The sequence below is a fragment of the Amblyomma americanum genome, chromosome 2 (genome assembly GCF_052857255.1).
Source record: "Amblyomma americanum isolate KBUSLIRL-KWMA chromosome 2, ASM5285725v1, whole genome shotgun sequence".
Classification (NCBI taxonomy): Eukaryota; Metazoa; Arthropoda; class Arachnida; order Ixodida; family Ixodidae; genus Amblyomma; species Amblyomma americanum.
In genome coordinates this window covers 19,283,666-19,302,824 of record NC_135498.1, presented here as the reverse complement: position 1 = coordinate 19,302,824, position 19,159 = coordinate 19,283,666, and the positions used below count along the sequence as shown (strand labels likewise).

The following is a 19,159-nucleotide window of genomic DNA, read 5'->3' as shown; positions in this document are numbered from 1 at the left end:
AAATGTTCGAAATTAATCCGGGGCCCTCTACTACGGCGACTACCTCTGCGTGTCATCGGTTACCCCCTCCTTTATAGCTTCCCCCGCGGCGCGGGTCAGGCACTCAGCATTAGTGAGGCAATGCGCATTTCCCCGATTCATGGAGAATTCACATTTTTTACATCAGTACTTGTCACGGGAGGGTTACCTCGCATTCGCGTCGATTGTGGACCACCGTCACCCTCAAGCGTCCGGGAACCCCGGACAAAGGCAAATTGCCATGGGGGAGGAGGAAGGAGACCAAGAAGAAATTTGTTTCCGTAGAGTCGACAGAGGATGGATAAAAAAAATGATACGGTTTCAACGTAGTTAACTGAGTAAACTGGACTTGCTGAGCTAGGTTTGGCCGAGGTCACCCTCAAGGTCACCCTCTTATTGGCTACAGCTGGCGCGACGGTCCCCCACTGACTGCAGCTTGCGTGATGCTCCTCCGAACTAACCCGAGCTTACCCGAGTTACTCCGAGGCTTCACACAAGCTTCTTGGTTCGGATCGCTCTAAGTAATGCTTCCGCACTAAAAGTGAAGAAAATCCACAGCATATGCACTGAAAGTGAAGCAAATTCGCAACATTCGCAACATATGCACTATATGGGAAGGAAATCCACAGCATATGTCGTCGTCAAGAGCAAATTTAAGCAGGAAATGCATCGCAGAAAGGGCGTAGCTCATTCTAGAAAGGCTCAGGGATGGTGGTAGACGTACTGGAGTTTTGGAACCTCCGTCATCAGCCACCTTTATTAGCTTTACATGGCGACTGACCGCGGGCTCAGCTGGACTCGCCGCATTTTGTGCGTGGATCGAGACCCGCGCCGGGGTCCAAACTAGAGGAGGTGGCGTTGCAGACAGCGTACGCAAGGGTCTGCGCTTTTAGGCATGATGGGATAGCTGCCGGTCTGAACTTGACGTCGCTGAACGTGCAGTCACTGCCGTGTCACCACGGCAGCGAAGTCCGCGAAGTCCACAGCATCGAAGGGCCGTGTCACCTCAGCGAAGCCTGAATGGACGAGCCTGTTGGTTTTGACAGATTTTTCTGGGTTGATTTTTTGAAACGTCACGACGTTCGAGTTGGCGATGTTGCCATTTACGAAGGGCGCACGGAAAACATGACATGTGGACAGGACATCACAGCCGTCTAAAGAACAAGCCTTATGTCTAGAGACGTGTGCCGTCAAGCGCGACGTCAACGGACGAGACGTGGCGATAGCCCGCGTACAAATTTCGTCCAACACGACCCAGAAAGACATAAGAGATTTCATGGCCACGGCCTTTGTGCACTACGATAATGTCACCACGTGCATCGTGGGGAAGTTGGACGCTCCCTTTGTCATTTGCGGGGACTTTAGCGTCCACGCTTAGCGATCGCAGTGGTTGCCGGAGTTTATTACAAACTTCTCGGCGTCACGATTGTCAGCAACCTTCTCCAAGCAACCACCAGAGGCGCCACTTGCATTGACTACATGTTTGCACGGCACGTACATGCCACTAGCATGAACTGAATGTCGTATTTCAACAACCACATGCCGTTACTCGCCTTCCTGGGCGACATCACAGAACGTACGCATCAATAAAATAACATTTTCTCAAAAACTCTTCTTTCTTTATGGCTGTAAAACACGGGTCAACACACATTCCTGCATTCGGGATTCTAGACGCAGCACGAGTTACACCGCCAATCTTTAAAATAATTGCGAACGGAAGCCTCGCGCAACAACATTACTGTTATATACACCCTGCATGTCCTCCCATTTGTTTACACTGATGTCGAAAGCACGCGGCCTGCGTACGCAAATCGGAGGTCGAACCGCCAAATCTGTTCGTGTGGTGGAAAGATGCGGTATTAGCCGGATTTTTGTAGCGAAAGCTACATTGGCCACGAACTGGCAGTTTCGCCGTGGTCGCACCGCACCACGTGACCAACCACGTGACTGGTCACGTGACCAACCGCGTGACAACTATCCAGACAAGAAGACTATACCTGGACTTTCAATCAAGATTAACCAAGGCTAACCAAGCTATGCCTTAGCTTTCGCTACGTATATCCTGGCATAGCTGAGCTAAGCCACTGCCAATTCTTTTTTTATCTGGCGCTTGGCAGTCATGACTGCCGAAGCTACAAGCGCGAGCTTCTAACGAACCGGTACTATACGCACTGTACGCTTTGGTACCTCGGCCCCTGATTTGTCCGCGCGACCTTTGGCTTCCGCTTTAGTGTTAGCAAACTGTGAGACAAAGCATAGACGCCCAAATACGGAATTCAGCACTCGATCATATAAATCGAATGAACAGCCTAACTCTTTGCATGTATTTTATGCATGAATCTGGGCTAAAATGTCACCTGCAGAAAACTTTCTAGAAAACTCAGTCAAGCATAGCTATTGCATGTTTGCCGGGCCTGATACTTATACTGATAGTGTCATGTCTTTGGAGAAGCTGCTACTTCCTGTATTAACGATAAACGCATTCAGCGCTACGCAGACCTACTCGAAATTACTCTTGGTTGGATACCCAGGCCACTCCTATTACGTTCCGGGCTCTCTGTAGGTTCAGAATCAGGACGATTTTTTTTAAATTTATCACTTTGTTACATGATCATGCAAAAAAGATGGTCTCAAAGCCGAAGTCTGAAATGAGATTTCCTGTACAAGGTGAGGTTTATTGTCCTTAGATCACCACCCATCTACGCGAAGACGGTCGCGGAATGCACCTGCCCGCACTTTTTGTTGTTGGTACCGTGGCCTGACAGGAACAAACTGCATGAGAATAAAAGTGACGTATGCGGTCAGGAGCGCGTGGCGTTCTTTGTTATATAATGAGAGATTTCTTTAATCTAGAAGCTCACAGGTATACACCAGATTAGGAACCACAAAGTACACTACCACAGTCTTCAGTTTTTGGAGCGAAAGCTCTACTTCACAACCAAAGCTGCAAAAGCCAGGCCATTGCTGAAGCCTTGACCTTGAATGCATGAATGAATGCATGAATGAATGAATGAATGAATGAATGAATGAATGAATGAATGAATGAATGAATGAATATTGCCGTCGCCGGGATTCAACTCGCGGCCTCAAACTCCACCTGACCCCCACCCGCCAGCCATCTCACCACCATCCGCCCTAGCCCTCCTCCCCCGTCCCCCGTTCACCCTCCCCTGTTCACCCTCTCTTGACTAATATACGTTTTTAGCGTACCGGAGACGTACTACCGGAGACGTATACCGGTTTACCGGACCCCTCTCGCGCATGCGCAGTGGCATTGTTGGGGTGAGGGGGAGCCACTGCGCGTGCGCGAGAGGGGTCCGGTAAACCGGTATACGTCTCCGGTAGTACGTCTCCGGTACGCTAAAAACGTCTAATATCTGTTCCTGTCCGGATGCCGCGAGTTTGTTGTAGAAGCAGCCGTCAAAGTACTAGTTAACGCGTTCTCTTGCTACGCCAAGGTTAAAAAGGTAGGAAGTCTGCTCGTGAGCACGGCGAAGACACTTTAGTTATAGTCCAAGCAAGACGTCGCAGAGGTTCATATGAACGCCTTGAAAAGTAAAAGTAACCACAAATACACCCGAGGGATAAGAAAGTTAAAGCTATCTAATCGCGAGTGCTGGCGTCCTCGTAAATTGAGCGGTCAGGGTATAATATTCTTTACGGCAATAATACCCGGCCTATTACTGCTGTAATGCCCCCCCCCCCCCCTTTTTTTTGCTGCCTGCATTTCGCCGCAGCTCAGCCCCGCTTTCAAGATGTAACACGATGCGAATCCGCCACCAGTGGAACCCATATTTGTTCCAAAATTGTGCACCACTTCAAGCGCGCGGAAATAATTATCTTTTTTCATAGTGCAAAGAAATGAAATGTTAGTCTGTTGCTACTGGCACCGTGCTCATGACAACAAACAAAATCTTTTATGTCGTTTATTGCAATGTCATGGTGTAATCATTCAGGCGGACAGGAACGGAACTGTCTCCGTCTAGGAGAACTAAGCTAAATAGTTTTTTTTTCTCGGCAATTACTTCTAATGTTTTGCTTTTTCACTCCTGTGCAGTCTCCGGATTAGACAGCGGTGTACACTGATGCACCGTTATTTTCTTTTTCCGTTAAAGCTAAAAAAATTGCGAGACAGCTCGGCGTAAGCAGATGTCATTATAGTAGGGTACAACTCAAGAACGAAGTACAAAACGCGTCTCAAAGGCGGCCCCCCAGCCAATGGCGTTGACCGGTTTTCATGACGTCGCGATTAATAGCTGATTGATCCCCCGTCACGCAATCATTACAGTGTGTTAACTACGGGTGAACCATGACGTCGTCAAAATCAGTCGACACCATTGGATACAGGGCATCCTTTGAGAGGCATTTACCTTGTCGTTCTTGAGTTGTATCTGATTGTAGGAAGCGAGCCACAAGACACACTATGTTTCTAACATCTATAGTCATCTTTTATATTATAAATGGCGGCATTTACAATCTTTTTAAGATATATATATATATATATATATATATATATATATATATATATATAATACCAAGGTTAAAAATATCATTCAATTCACAAGACCTAAACTTGAAACTCCACTTCGTGCACGCAGGCGTATTTTTTTTCTGTCAATTCCTGAGCTAACTCTCTTAAAGAAATATTCTGAAAAACTGGCTACACGTCTGTGAAAAGTACCAGTTAATTTGCTCAGGTCAGACATTTTTCTGACCTGTGATTTCCGGCCGTTATCTTGAAATCTCGGACAGACAAGAAATGTTCGAATGCGAGAGCTGACACACTTAAAATGCCTCTCTTGTACCCCTCAAATCATCCCTGCGGCATAACATCAACAGCCGTGTTGTTCCAGGATATTTCACAAGCGCTTCGCACCATATGTTGTTGTTGTTGCCTCATATACGATAGCTCATGTTCACGGTGGGGGATTGGCAAGGGTTTGGTGCAGATCCAAACAGGAATAATTTTACTTTCGGTCCCCCTCGACTGTCTTCTCTTCCGCATCCACTCTCGCAGTGTGATGGACAGCCTGTTCTGTCCATGTCGATTTCTTTTTAATTTTGTCTAAAATATCCTAAAGTCCCGTTCACTTTCTAATCTAGGCTGTTTCGTGTTGTCGGAATATGATTATTTTCACAATGATTATCGCTTACCTGCTGCACAGTGGCGCTAGGACAGGTACGAAGACTCCTAGAGATCTATGAATGAAGTGTAGAGAATGACCTTCTGCATATATGGTAATTAACGCATTAAGCTATCGCGTCGTACTCTTAAGGCGGAGGTTAAGTGTCCCCTCCAATTTACAATCTTAACTCGAAAGAGCTACTAATCTCCTCCCGGGAGAGGGCGACACCAGTCCAGGCAGCTTCGTGAGCTCAGTCGCGGACCCCGCCTGCCATGTAAGTAGGATTATGGGTCGACATCACTGTAGCCTTCTCGGCTACATTCACTTGGTATGAACCTCAATTTGTTTTATATTTGAAAGAACTAGCTCTAGCCGAACAACCTTCATTCTCACAATTTTTTTAGGCCTAGAATGCGTCGTCGGCGATAAAACTTTCCATTGGCTGGAGTGAAGTGACGTCACGAGACCGGAGCATTCCCATTGGCAGGAAGGAAATGATGTCAGCAGACCAAAAGTGACATCCCTTCCGATAATGTTTCGGTAAAAGCAACTAATACCGTAGCATTGCCAACGCATAATTGCATGGGGTATATTTGTGAATTTGTTTGTAGAGGTGGGCGAGCCGGTGACGGTAGAGCATCCCACCGGCATAAAGTACGGATGACATAGAAGAAGCTAGGAGACAAGCTTCGTGATTGATCCCGTCTACTGCTTCTATGTCTGCGTCCGTTATGTTCGGGCGTGTTCCAGGGTTATCACCGTTTCTGTGAAATTGTATTATTTCTATAAAGCTCGTTTCTACTAGACCAGAAACCAGACGGATTGATGTATGTCTCAACAGATTGCCAGCGCATTATGTGCGCCATGCGTTCGTACATATGTGACGCGTCGAATAATTTCATTCATCACGCGTAGCTATCCACCCATCTTTAGAGATTTATGCCCTTTTCTTGCCTCCGAGAATCGGGAATGGGCTGGCTTTATCCTTGGCCAGTCGTAGCACATCCTCCCAAATCTTTTGTTATTGCCCTCTGTTTTATCTTTCCGCTAGAACTTTTTCTTCTCACGCTAGGAAGCCGGCAGACGGTGGAATTTCATTTTAAATGCACATCAAACAGCATAATAATGTTATAATGTATGAAGGGAGTCCAAAGAAGCAAAAGAAAAGCTAACAAGAATGGTTAGGGGCCATTTCAATACTTTAATCCTTCGTGTCTGATTATCTGTGCATATCTGGCCGGACACTTCCCGGCGAGTGGCTGTGCATTTTGCGGGAGTTGACGTCCGTGATTCGCGTTTCACAGACAGTGGCTGATCTTAACTTTCGTACTACAGTTGCGAGAAAACAGCAGCGTCCCATCCGAAGTGCATGCTTGCAAGTCGCTTAATAGGGTGAATTTCAACGCGATAAAATTTCGCCACTGATAGGAGACAGTTGCCGAATGTGCCTTAATTTCATACTTGGATTATCGCTGTTGTAAAATCCCCCGCGTCAGAAAGATACTGAGAGAAACCAAATAAGAGCCCTTACAAAGCAAGTTTTGCGGCTTCATGCAATACGACTATGAACTTTCCTAAAACTTGACACATATTTAGGAGATGAGAAACGCGAACTTATGCGACCTTGAGGTGGATGATATCGCTCACGAAAAGAGCATGCAGGTGCGAGAGGCGGGTTTACTGCACGTGTTCCTACACCGCTATACATACAGCCAGAAGAGACAGCGCAAACACGGCTGTAGACGCCTGTCGCAGCAATCGCGTGTTTTTCCAAGGTAGGATGGGGCAGTGTCTGTCTAAAAGTAAGGCCCAAGGGAGGCGAGGAATAAGCTCCGCCTAAAAGCAGTTGTTGCTCAATGCTATAAGGTTTACGACGAGATGCAGTTTCACCCCAGAGCAAATACATTGTGTGCTCTTAGCGCTGTCATAACCTACCCTCTTACGTTTATGCAAGGTGCGAAGTGAAAAGGAGCGCATTGGAGGGGTCGTCCTAGTCGAGGATAAAAAAAAAAGGTTGTGGTTGTAATCTCTTGTTACCGCCTGAGGCTATCGCAATCAGGTAAGACACCTTAGTAATCAGATTCGTGTGTCTGTTGATGCCGGGCTGCCAATTCAATTCATTTTTTTTAACAGAAGTTTGGAAGGATATCTGGGCTAAAAGCTGTAAATCACAGCTTGACATTGCCCAGAAAACCTCTACAAGCCAGTGCCGACATAGTTACTAACAATAGTTAATAGAAACAATGGAGATATAGAGAATAGCTGACACTGTACAATGATAATTTTGCGTAGTTTTCAATACACAAACAAGCTCAGTTTCCAAATATTATCAGAAATAATACAAGAATACATCATACATACATATTTGAATAATAATAATAATAATAATAATAATAATAATAATAATAATAATAATAATAATAATAATAATAATAATAATAATAATAATAATAATAATAATAATAATAATCAATCAATCTTTATTTTTTCGGTGCCCAGGAACAACCCAAAGGTCTTGGTGCTGGTACACCATTCACACGCACAAATTGTACATTTATTTCACTACAAAGGAAGACACTCAGGGGAGGTAATGCAGCAGTCAAGGCGATAGAAAAAAAAGACACACAAACTAGGCGCGACAGCAAGCATGAAACAAAAAAGCGAGAACAAGGAAACAGCGAGAACAGCGGTAAATGAAAACAGCTAGAACAGGCAACAGACATATAAATAACTAATGAAACAATAAACAAAGAGAATGAACACAAGAACGACCGATAACAGCCAAGTACAGCATATAGCAAAATACAAACAAGAATAAAGCCAATACTAATATGAACGAATAAGAGATCTCTGAAATACAAGCTAGAAATACAATCATACACAATAAGAAATGTAATTAGTGAACGCGTTACAGACAATCAGGCGTGAGTACACAGTATTAAAGAAATAATATTAATGAAAACAAGTACACGTGATGTACAATTAAGGAGAGAAAAAAACAATATAATACCGGTGCAAACGCACAAGTGTAGTAAAGACAAAATGCATGAAAGGGGAAGTTATGTATGAGAAAAAGAGTGCTCAAAGTGGAACGTCACGGACATTCAATATAAAGGAAGGGAGAGAATTTTCGAATATATCAAGGTGAGGACAAAGAGAATTAAACAACTTTTGCATTCTGTCCAGAGGGGAGAGGGAGTGCAGGAGCGCAGAAACTTGGAATGGTCTGAATTCCCTTATGCTCTTTCGCGGTACACGCAAAAGGATACGCGCTAGGAGCTGAGGGCATAGAATGTGACCATGAAGAAGTTTATACAAGAAAATTATATCTGCCCTCACGCGACGGCAGCTAAGAGAAGGAAGCTGCAGTGAGTTACTCCGTCTGGGATGAGAGCTAGAAGTTTTGCAAGAAAGCCGATGTTGAAATATGCGTAAAAACTTTAGCTGAACTCTGTCAATTTTTTTCACAGTTCGACTGGCAAGTGCCGCTCCAAACAACAGACGCATATTCCAAAAGCGGCAAGCATATGGAGAGGTAGAGCTTTAAGAAAGGGAGTTGGGATCGAAACTCTCTCGAAAGCCTGCAGATGAAGCCGAGTGTACGCATAGCCCGTAGAGCAATGCGTTTTTTATGAGAGGAGAAGCTGAGGCTACGGTCGAAAAGTACGCCGAGGTCATTAATTTCATCAACCCTGGGCAGCGGCCTACCATTCACAGAATAATAGTAGAGAAGACTGCGTTTTACGCGTAAATGAGACAACCTTGGTTTTAGATGAATTGAGAGTGAGCCCATTCTTCAAGCACCAATCAATAATAATAATAATAATATTAATAATTGGTTTTTTGGGGAAAGGAAATGGCGCAGTATCTGTCTCATATATCGTTGGACACCTGAACCGCGCGTCCTAACCACTGAGACACCGCGGCGGGGCCATATTTGAATAAAACAGTAGATTTATGCAATCATAACTAGAACGAAGGTAGCGTACAGGTACGAGAAATATTAGATCTGTGAAGCAAACATATAAAAACACTACTATTTATAGTTTTTGAAAGGATTCTTGAAGTTGTTTAAATGAAATTATCTTGGTATACTGATGTTGATTTAGTATTTGTTGGAGGTTGTACTGCAATGACTGAAATTGGTTGGAAGCATGAATTGGTCATATTTCGGTTAAATAATTTCACCATTTTTTTCAGTCAATGAAGTAATTTTTTATGTCTACATTATTTTTGAGTGGACAGCAACAAGAATATGGTCAGAGTGTAAAAAAGTATGAAAACTGCACAGAATTCGGAAATCAACATTCTACAGTTGAGCTCGGCGACTTTTGTTTATTCCTACACGCTTTATTGAATCGCTCACTTTTTACACATGGGCAACACGCTCGAAATTACCCTTATTAATAGCTAGGAATTAAAATTAGCTGCTAAATGAAACCAATTTACTTTATTAAAGGTTAAATCAACTTGATCGTGAATGCTAAATGCTCCAGCACACTAAGAGCTTGTTGTTTCTCTGAAGACCTCAGCTGCGAGCAGGTCACTATACAAACAGCGATTTCCCACTCGCCATTCAATCTTTGACCTTAAACGGGAACCAGTGGCGTTTCAGTTGGCCTACTACCGATATCAGCTGTTTGCAAGATGGCTTCCAAAAGAAATCAATTGCTCTTCATTTGGAACTAGCGGGTTCCTTTGACCTCTTATGGAACCAGTTGCCCCTCCATCTGTTCCCTGCTGAGGTCGGCAAGTTCCACTTTGTCTGTCCCAACTGGTCCCCGTTGGAACAGTCGTTTCCCAGCTCAGACCAGTTGCTTGGCAACTGGGACAACTATGTTCCCAAATGGGACTACTTGTTTGTCAAATGGGGCCAGTCGGTTCCCAACTGGGACCGGTCGATTCTCTATTCGGGCCAGTTGTTCCGAACTTTGCGGCCCTTTGCGCCTCACTGCGAGAAAGCACAATTTTAGTACAAGTGAAATTTGATTGTAGTTTGATGGTACTTTACGGTGGATATATTGCGAATGTTAGGCCTTTTAGAGAGCCTAATAGCATCATCATCATCATCATTCGGTATCTGAATCAGCGTTATAGCAGCTGTCACAGCGCGCACTTTCTCTAGACGCGTTTTATAAGCTCACTATATATACCACAAAATAAACAAAAAAGCCTATATCGTTGGTGAGAGCAGTTGCGCGTGAGCAAAAAATGCATAGCAGAAAAGGCGTGGCGCTCCGTAGATAGGTAGATAAAGAGGAGGAGGGAAAGGCAGGGATGTTAACCAGAAAGGGGTTCCGGTTGGCTACCCTGCACTGGGGAAGAGGGATTAGGTGGCTAAAAGGAGGAAGGGAGAAGGGGAAAAGGCATAACACACACACACACACGCACAACGCTGTCACAATTTGTCACTCAATAGGTAGTTTATAGACGGTGGTAGCCGGACACTATAGTGATGTGTGCGTGTGAAAAACATTTATTATTTAAGGGGTGGGGGGGGGGGTACATGTTTCGGGACTGGGGCCCTCAGTCCAGGGCCCCAGCAGCCCTCGACGCTGCTTCCCCGGTGAACGAGCGAACGCTGGTTCTAGGGGTCGGGTGCTCGAAGAACACTCTCGGCTGGCACTTGTATACGAGGGGCCATCTGAATAGCCAGGCAGGCCAAGACTGTGGTAGAGGGTTGCTAGAGCCCCACAGAGTGGACATTCAGGGCCGTAAGACAGTAGCTTATTTGGATGCAGAACGTGCCCCTGTCTTCTTCCGCTTCTGTTCTCGGAGTGCGCATGGTTTCTCTGGGTGCTTCACGCCCCAAGCCAGCTTTCTTAGCTGCAGGACAGCGTCTTCCTTCGCGGCTTTTGATGATCTACGTGCCTCCGCATTCAGCCACTTCCTTTGTGTGACGGGCAGCGCGCTCAGTGCCTCTCGCTGCTTTCGCAGCTTGACGCGCCGTATAACTCTCCCGCTCTTCATCGGACTCAGCGATGTTTCCGGCCGCCTTGGCTGCCTTCTCATCTTTGTGTGCGGCTGCACAGAGCTGCCATTAGCGACAAAGGCGAGCCTTTGGATCTCTTGACTCAACCGGCTTCATTACACGCTACTGGCTGCTGGCAACGCTACTGGCATTGAGCGTTTGCAAGCGCTGAACTAACGGATGAAGTGGAGGAGGATGGGGGGGGGGTGAGAGAGAAGTGCCCAGTTTCATGCTGATCCGTGTAGAGTTTCCGGATCTGAGATAAACCGTCGCGTGGCCTGCCGATGGGAGGACTACGCGGTGGGTGCGAGTGCGGCAGTCAATTGCACTGCCGCATGAGGCCACCGCAGATAACAGCCGCCAAGCGGCGGGTGGCACCGCGCCTATGCGAAATTGCTCGGGTGCCAGCTAGGAAACCTCCATTCACCGCATGAGGTGACCCTTCGCGCGCAAACAAGCAACTATTTGGCCCGCAAGCGTAGATGTGGGGACAAGCGGGTCGCGTCTCTGTGTGCATAACCGCGCTGTTTGCGGTTACACCTAGGAGGCTCCGGCAGTTTACTGGGTTATTACCCGGGGCCAGGCCCGTCACAACAATTCAGGCCTTCGAGTTCAACGACACCCGCAATCGGGGCACATTCTGCTTTCCTACTTTTTTTTTTTTGCTCGCAAGCGATCGTCATCACAAAAACGATTCCGTCTTACAACGTATGTAGTCTCTATACCTAAAGAGGAACGCACTGTATAGTTTAAGTATACGGTCCCGGATGAGCTCATATGCGCTTCTCGGTGCTAGCAGATTGCACCTTGCGTTACGTCGGCTCGTTCACTGCGGCAGCACTATGCCATTACTGCGTTCGTGGTGTGCTTTCGCCATCGTTGGGTGTGTTCTGAACACAGGCTATTTCACTATAGCCTGAGTAGACTCCTGTCATCTTCATCGTTTAACCTTCTACCCCAAAAAATACGTTTCCACTTCACCCGGCGCCATCTTCCAGCTGACACTGAATACTTAGTGCTCGACAATGTGCTCGCGCTGTGGATGGTAATCGGCGGACATCCGGCATATGTTCTGGACATGTCGTCTAAACAATACTGTATATTATCCATCTGCGCTGGTCGCACACACTACAGCCTCCTTTACTACCGATGAAGACTGGCTTATTGGCATCACCGTTCACACGAAAGAAACTCAGGAACCTCTAATGCTATGCGCGAACGTGGTATACTTGACCCCGCCGACTGCTCTGATGGCGTATATTACAGCTGTTTAACGTGCTTTCACAGCAGCAAGCAACTAGCGAACGGACACATTTTTGTGACTCATAAATCGGCCATAGCCATGTGGCAGCCGGTACGCTGAAAGAACACATGAACAGACTGCCTAATAGCGGAACTCAGCGAGAAGTTTCTAGTTTGAGAGAGAACTGCCCCGGTGGCTTAGAGGCAAGGAGCGTTCGGCTGCTAAGCTCAAGGACGCAGGATCGAATCCCGGTCGCGGCGGCCGCATTTCATTGGAAGCGAACTGTGAAAAGAAGATTGTGCGCTGTCAGTACACGCTATGGTCGAATTAATTCGGAGCCCTTCACTATGGCGTCTCTGCCAAAGTGCATCCTTGGGATTTATAAACCACAAATATTGTATACCATATCCAGTTTGTTATAGAGATGGCTGTAGCCGTCGCCCATTATTTTTTCTTTATCGCGACGGCGTGCCTACCTCTCGTTATTTTTGAGATCACGTGATTTTAAACGTGACACAATCGGCATCCTATGGACCCGGCCAGCTGGAGATACACCGCCGCTAGATGTGGAGCTCCTGGCGATGAAACAAAACGCTCTCCCGGGTCTTGCCAGACGGGCGAACTTCTGGCAGATTTGAAGAGATGAACCCACCCGTGGTAAGGATGGCAACAGGACATCATTTGCCACTATCACAGCTAGCTGCCATCTTGCATGTAAAGTTACTGCAAGAAAATTGTTTATTGTGTGCTTCACACTGATGAAGCGCATTTCATGAATTGGTTGGTTGTTTTTTTTTTAATTGCTTTTTTGGGGGGTGGGGGGAAAGAAAATATCACAGTATCTGTCTCACATATCGGCGCACACCTGAACCGCGCTGTAAGGGAAAATATATAAAGGAGGGAGTGAAAGAAGAAAAAGAGAAAGAGGTGCCGTAGTGGAGGGCTCCGGAATAATTTCGGCCACCTGGGGATCTTTAACATACACTGACACCGCACAGCGCACGGGCGCCTTAGCGTTTCGGCTCCATCGAAACGCTAGAGCCGCGGTCGGGTTGAACGTTGGCAGTCAAAAATTAAGGATGGCTTAAACATGGCTTGAGTCTAGTCATTCGAGCGAAAGCTCTGTTATACATGGTTAGCCTGGCGCCTGCAGCGTAGAGTTGACGCGCTCGGCACCGGCGAAGCATCTGTTAAATCTCCGCCTAGTCACGTGGTACCGCAGCGGCGAGGCTCCGAGCAAGCGCAGCTGCGGCGCCTCTCCGCAGCGGGCCACGTGGCTTGACGTCACAGGACACACCTCCGCTGCGCCGGCTGAAGGTCAAACGCGAGCCACATTTGACCTTGGGAGTTTGCCTCGAGGGGTAGAGCTTTCGCTCTAAAAGCGAAATCTAAAGAAGCAAGTCATGTGACGTCCACGGGCGCCCCCCCCCCCCCCCCCCGCTGGTGCAGTGGAAAATTTACAAAATGGCAAATTTACAAAATGACCCTGCTCGCATTTTTAATGCAGCAGGTACAGACGCAGTTGGTGTATTTTATTATGTAAAACAAGAAAAAGTGATTTCGCCAACGATACCACGCCCAGCGAAAAAATTTTTTAAGCGTGTATTGCAGGAAAGACAACTGAGTGAGCTTACAAAAGCGTATTTTTGAGGCTTGATATTCCGAACCACAGTCCCGATTCAGAAAATAAACTGAGCTCCCCTTCGATGTTAACGGCCTTCAATTTCTCAACGTAATCTTCTGCCCTAGAACCAAAAATTAAGAAGTTGATTAGTTAACATCAGCTAATTAATCGCCTTTTAGTTGAACTATGTAACGTACATAATGTCTGCCTTGCTGTACAGCACAACTGCACAGACAGCAGCGATGTCTCTCTCACTTGTTCTAAAAATAAAAATCTATAAACGTTAAAAAAATCATACAATATACGAAACAATGCAAAACTGATGCGGATACATCTCAAGCACACCCTATGTGCACATACATCCTCCAATGGGCTGTTCATACTACTTATTTTGTTATAGAAATGATTATACAGTTTTAATAATGACCCCAAGAGCGGAAAGGTAAGACACTGAGGTTCGTCACTAGATGTGTTACGTCCCACTTGGAGGAGCAATAAAAATTACATGTCATGCTCTACAAGTGCAAGGTTTGAATTAGCTAGCAAACAGTACCGCACAATAACCACTGATTGGATATTGTTCAAACCACAGCAAACATTCTTTTTTGGTCATTGCAAACACTTTTTTTATTTACTCTTAACTACTGCTGAACCACTGCCGCCACTGCCACCCCGTCTTGTTCACACCGCACCATTATTATTCTTTGGTTGCCTTTATTTTATTTCCTCGTATCTAAGTTGTTTTCTTTTTTTTTCCTGCTGCCTTGCCGTTCAGATTACGTTCGCCTCTGTCCATCAAATAACGCGGCACTCGTGTTGATTTACGATTGTTTTATTCATGGTTTGTACACAGTGCATGAACATAGAGCATTGCTTCATTGCAATAGATACCAAGTTAAAAAAAACTCATCGTGGCTCTGACTTATTTTCTGGGATTTTTTTTCTGTTTGTGTGACGCAGAAGGACCACACACACATCGCTGAAATTGCTCACCGCGGCCAGTAGTGATGCCGCATTAAAAAAACTGTAAAATGACTTGCCAACTAAAATGTAAAGTCAAGTACAGCCTTCCTGATATTTTAATAATATAGCGCGAACGTCGACCAAACTGCTGGTCAGCGCCTTATAACGACGATAAGCGTGCAAGACGATGAGAGTTCGCGCATCCCCATGAAGGGAACGCGTCTTCTGCTACGCTGTTACGATCACGAGGACACACGCCCTGCCGCAGTATATGTTCGCAAAAAACAGGCGGGAAGTGCTCTGATGGATCAGCGATAAGTTCCGCCGTCAACAACGTTAAATCCGCCTCGTGCGGTAGAAGCCCATTTGTGGCCCTTTTTCTCAAGGTGGGGTCAAAGACCCATTTCCCAAGCATTTCACCCTAAATAAGCCGAGCACCAGACCAGGGGAAAGCTTGTACCCATTGTATCACCGGTGGGTACCCGGCGGCACTGGGGATCGAACCCCGCACCTTCCGCATGCGAGGCGGATGCTCAACCCCTAACCTTATATGACAAAGGGAACTATACAGCCATGAACGCAGTACTGCCCGACTTTCGGGCGTGGCTGGTCCTTGACTTCTGAAGCCGGTCTATTGAAACTAACTGGTCTCTCTTCAAACACAAAATGCATCAACTGATTGATAAGCACATCCCTACTGTCACCATCACAGAAAAATCATCGTCACCGTGGTTTAATAACGAACTGAAGCGCCTCAACAACAAAAAGAAAAGTCTTTTTCGAACAGCTAAATGCCTGAATAGCGCTTGTGCGTGGAAAAGGTATCAGTCTGCGGAAAAAAATATTCCAATCTTTAGCAAGCCAAACCAAACGTTCCTTTTTTTCATCAGTGTTACCGTCTATGCTGCGCACCAATCCTAACAAGTTTTGGAAAACTATTAACCCTACACGCCACAAACCTCTAACATTACACAAAGATGGTAACATTCTCATACCGGAACAAGAAGTATGTAGCACTCTTAACTCCTTTTTTTGCTCAGTTTTTACTAAAGAACCTGAAGGCGAATTACCATACTTCCCTGTCTTCGATCACCCTGTTATGCCAGACATTCTGTTCGATACCAGTGGAATTATGAAACTAATCGAATCATTGAAAGTGTCCTCTTCATCTGGTATTGATGGCTTAAACTCTAAAGTTCTAAAAAATACTAAGAACATTGTTAGTGTCATCTTATGCCACCTTATTCAACAGTCTCTAACATCAGGTGTGCTGCCACAAGACTGGAAAATAGGTAAGATCGTCCCAGTCCCCCAAAAAGGTTCATCTTTTTCTTATAAAAACTACCGCCCTATTTCCCTCACAAGTATTTGTTCAAAACTGATGGAACATATTATTTATTCTCACATCATTACATTCCTAGTCTCAGTCAACTTTTTTCACCCTTACCAACATGGTTTCTTAAAGGGACTTTCGCTCGGCTGCCGGCCCGAAAGTAGCGGGTTCGATCCCGGCCGCGGCGGTCGAATTTCGATGGAGGCGAAATTCTAGAGGCCCGTGTGCTGTGCGATGTCAGTGCACGTAAAAGAACCCCAGGTGGTCGAAATTTCCGGAGTCCTTCCCTACGGCGTCCCTCATAGCCTGAGTCGCTTTGGGACGTTAAACCCCCATAAACCATAAACCTTAAAGGGACTTTCCTGTGATTCCCAACTAGCCCTTTTCATCAATGACCTTAGTTCGCATCTTGACTTAAATATTCCTCTTGACGCGCTGTCTTGACTTTGAAAAAGCCTTCGATAAAGTACCGCACAAAAGATTACTACTCAAACTCTCGCGTCTAAACCTTAATCATTTAGTGATGAACTGGCTTCAAAACTTTTTGACTAACAGAGAGCAATTCGTCTGCGCTAACAAATCGTCGTCCCCTCGTTCTCCGGTTACTTCAGGTGCTCCTCAAGGCACAGTGCTCGGACCCTTGCTTTTTACCATTTACATTAATGATCTTCCTTCCAACGTTACCTCTAACAACCGGCTATTTGCAGATGATTGCGTAATTTACCGCCCGATTTCTACAAGCACTGACTCCGACACCCTTCAACAAGATTTAACCCGAACTGAAACCTGGTGCAAGCATTGGTTAATGTCCCTTAATATTGCTAAAACATGTATGATTTCTTTCCATCGCAGGCAATCCCACATTACCTCTAGATATGTTCTTTTTGGTTCTGGAGTGCGTTCCGTTCTTACCTGTAAGTATTTAGGCATTACTTCAACTCATACCCTAACATGGTCTTCACATATAACGAACATCGCTAATGACGCTAGCCGCACCCTTGGCTTCCTACGTCTGAATATTCGTTTTGCTACCCCTTCCATTAAACAATTAGCTTACCAAACTTTCGTCCGACCTAAATTAGAATTCGCTTCAGCAGTATGGGACCCTCATCAGTCGAACCTCTCGCTAACACTTGAAAAAATACAAAATCGCGCTATCCGCTTTATTTACTGTGATTATTCATATTATACTAGTGTGTCTTCTCTAAAATCTAGAGCCTCTTTGTCTAGTCTTGAAACAAGAAGAAAAATATCTCGATTATGCTTGTTCCATAAGTATTATCATTCATCTTTAGGGGCATCTTTAGCAGCACATCGTCTGTCCAGCCGCATTCACCACAGCAAGACAGTGTACCCTCCCCCTGCAAGAACCGCATCTAATTTACGATCTTTTTTTGTCAAATCATCTCGGGACTGGAACGATCTGCCGCCGGAAGCCATTCACCTTACCAACCCCACCAAATTCAAGAAAATGATTGAGGCCATCATCTTGTACTCTGTCATGCCCATCCCTCATGTAATGCCCCATATCCGCGGTCTTTGAAGTAATAAATAAATAAATAAATAAATAAATAAATAAATAAATATGTGCATGACTAAGATGTCGTGCTCCGCAGAAGGACACATTTGAAAGCTGCGACACTTTTTTTACATCCAGACGCTGAAATACTGATCAAACTGCTGGTTGGGCACCCGCCGCGGTGGCTCAGTGGTTAGGGCGCTTGGCTACTGGTCCGGAGTTCCCGCGTTTGAAACCGACCGCGGCGGCTGTGTTTTTATGGAGGCAAAACGCTAAGGCGCCCGTGTGCTGTGCGATGTCAGTGCACGTTAAAGATCCCCAGGTGGTCGAAATTATTCCGGAGCCCTCCACTATGGCGCCTCTTTCTTCCTTCCTTCTTTCACTCAATCCTTTATCCATTCCCTTACGGCGCGGTTCAGGTGTCCAACGATATATGAGACAGATACTGCGCCATTTCCTTTCCCCAAAACCAGTTATTAAAGAGCTGGTTGGTTCCCCTTTTATCGTGTTCCCACCTCGCAGAGGGCTGCTCAAATCAGAAGGTTTGCATTCCAGGCAATGGTTTACACGTGCTGCCGTACTTCCTTTTATTATTTTTATCTTAACTCTGCTTCGCCAGCGCGGCCTCCCGTAGGGGGGAAAAAAAAAAGAAGGAAAGCACGTCTCAGTGTCCCATCTTAGTCATTCACAAGCGCTCTGCTGCCCGCCTGTTTTTTGCGAACAGATATTGTGACAGGGCGTGAGTCGTCGTGATCGGAACAGCGCAGCAGACGACGCTCTCCCTTCATGGGGATGCGCGAACTCTCGCCGTGTTGCACGCTTATCGCCGTTATAAGGCGCTGAACAGCAGTCTGGCCGACGCTTGCACTATACTATTAAAAATCAAGAAGGCTGTACATAAAACATTGCTTCACTGTAGTCAATAACACATTTAAAAAAAAAGCGCGTGTTGGCTATGAGGTTCTGTACTCGCTTCCCACGAGAAATTTCTGGGTTCGAATGCGACCCGTGGGACTCATTTTCTGGGATTTTATGTGTTTGTGGGACGCAGAAGGACCCCCCCCCCCCCACACACACACACACACACATCGCTGAAATTGCTCACCGTGGCCAGTAATGATGGCGCATTAAAAAAAAAAGCTGTAAAATGACTTTCCAACTAAAATGTAAGAAGTCAAGTACACCTTTTAAAACCGATAGACGGGAACAAAACGTAAAGCAAATTTTTTCATGTTGTCCTCCCGATCGCCACTTTTCGAAATCGCAGTTTATGGGCTTCAATGTTCGTGCAGGCGTCATTAACATCATGCTTATAGGAACTCGGAGAGACATAGTTTTTCTTTCTATAGTAGGATACAACTT

At 45.8% G+C, this 19,159-nt stretch overlaps 1 protein-coding gene across 1 annotated transcript in view; it reads left to right on the top strand.

Moving 5' to 3' along the window:
* lin (protein lines homolog) overlaps positions 1-19,159 on the top strand; it is a 28,233-nt gene that overhangs the window by 1,040 nt on the left and 8,034 nt on the right. The gene's annotated exons all lie outside the window — the stretch shown is intronic.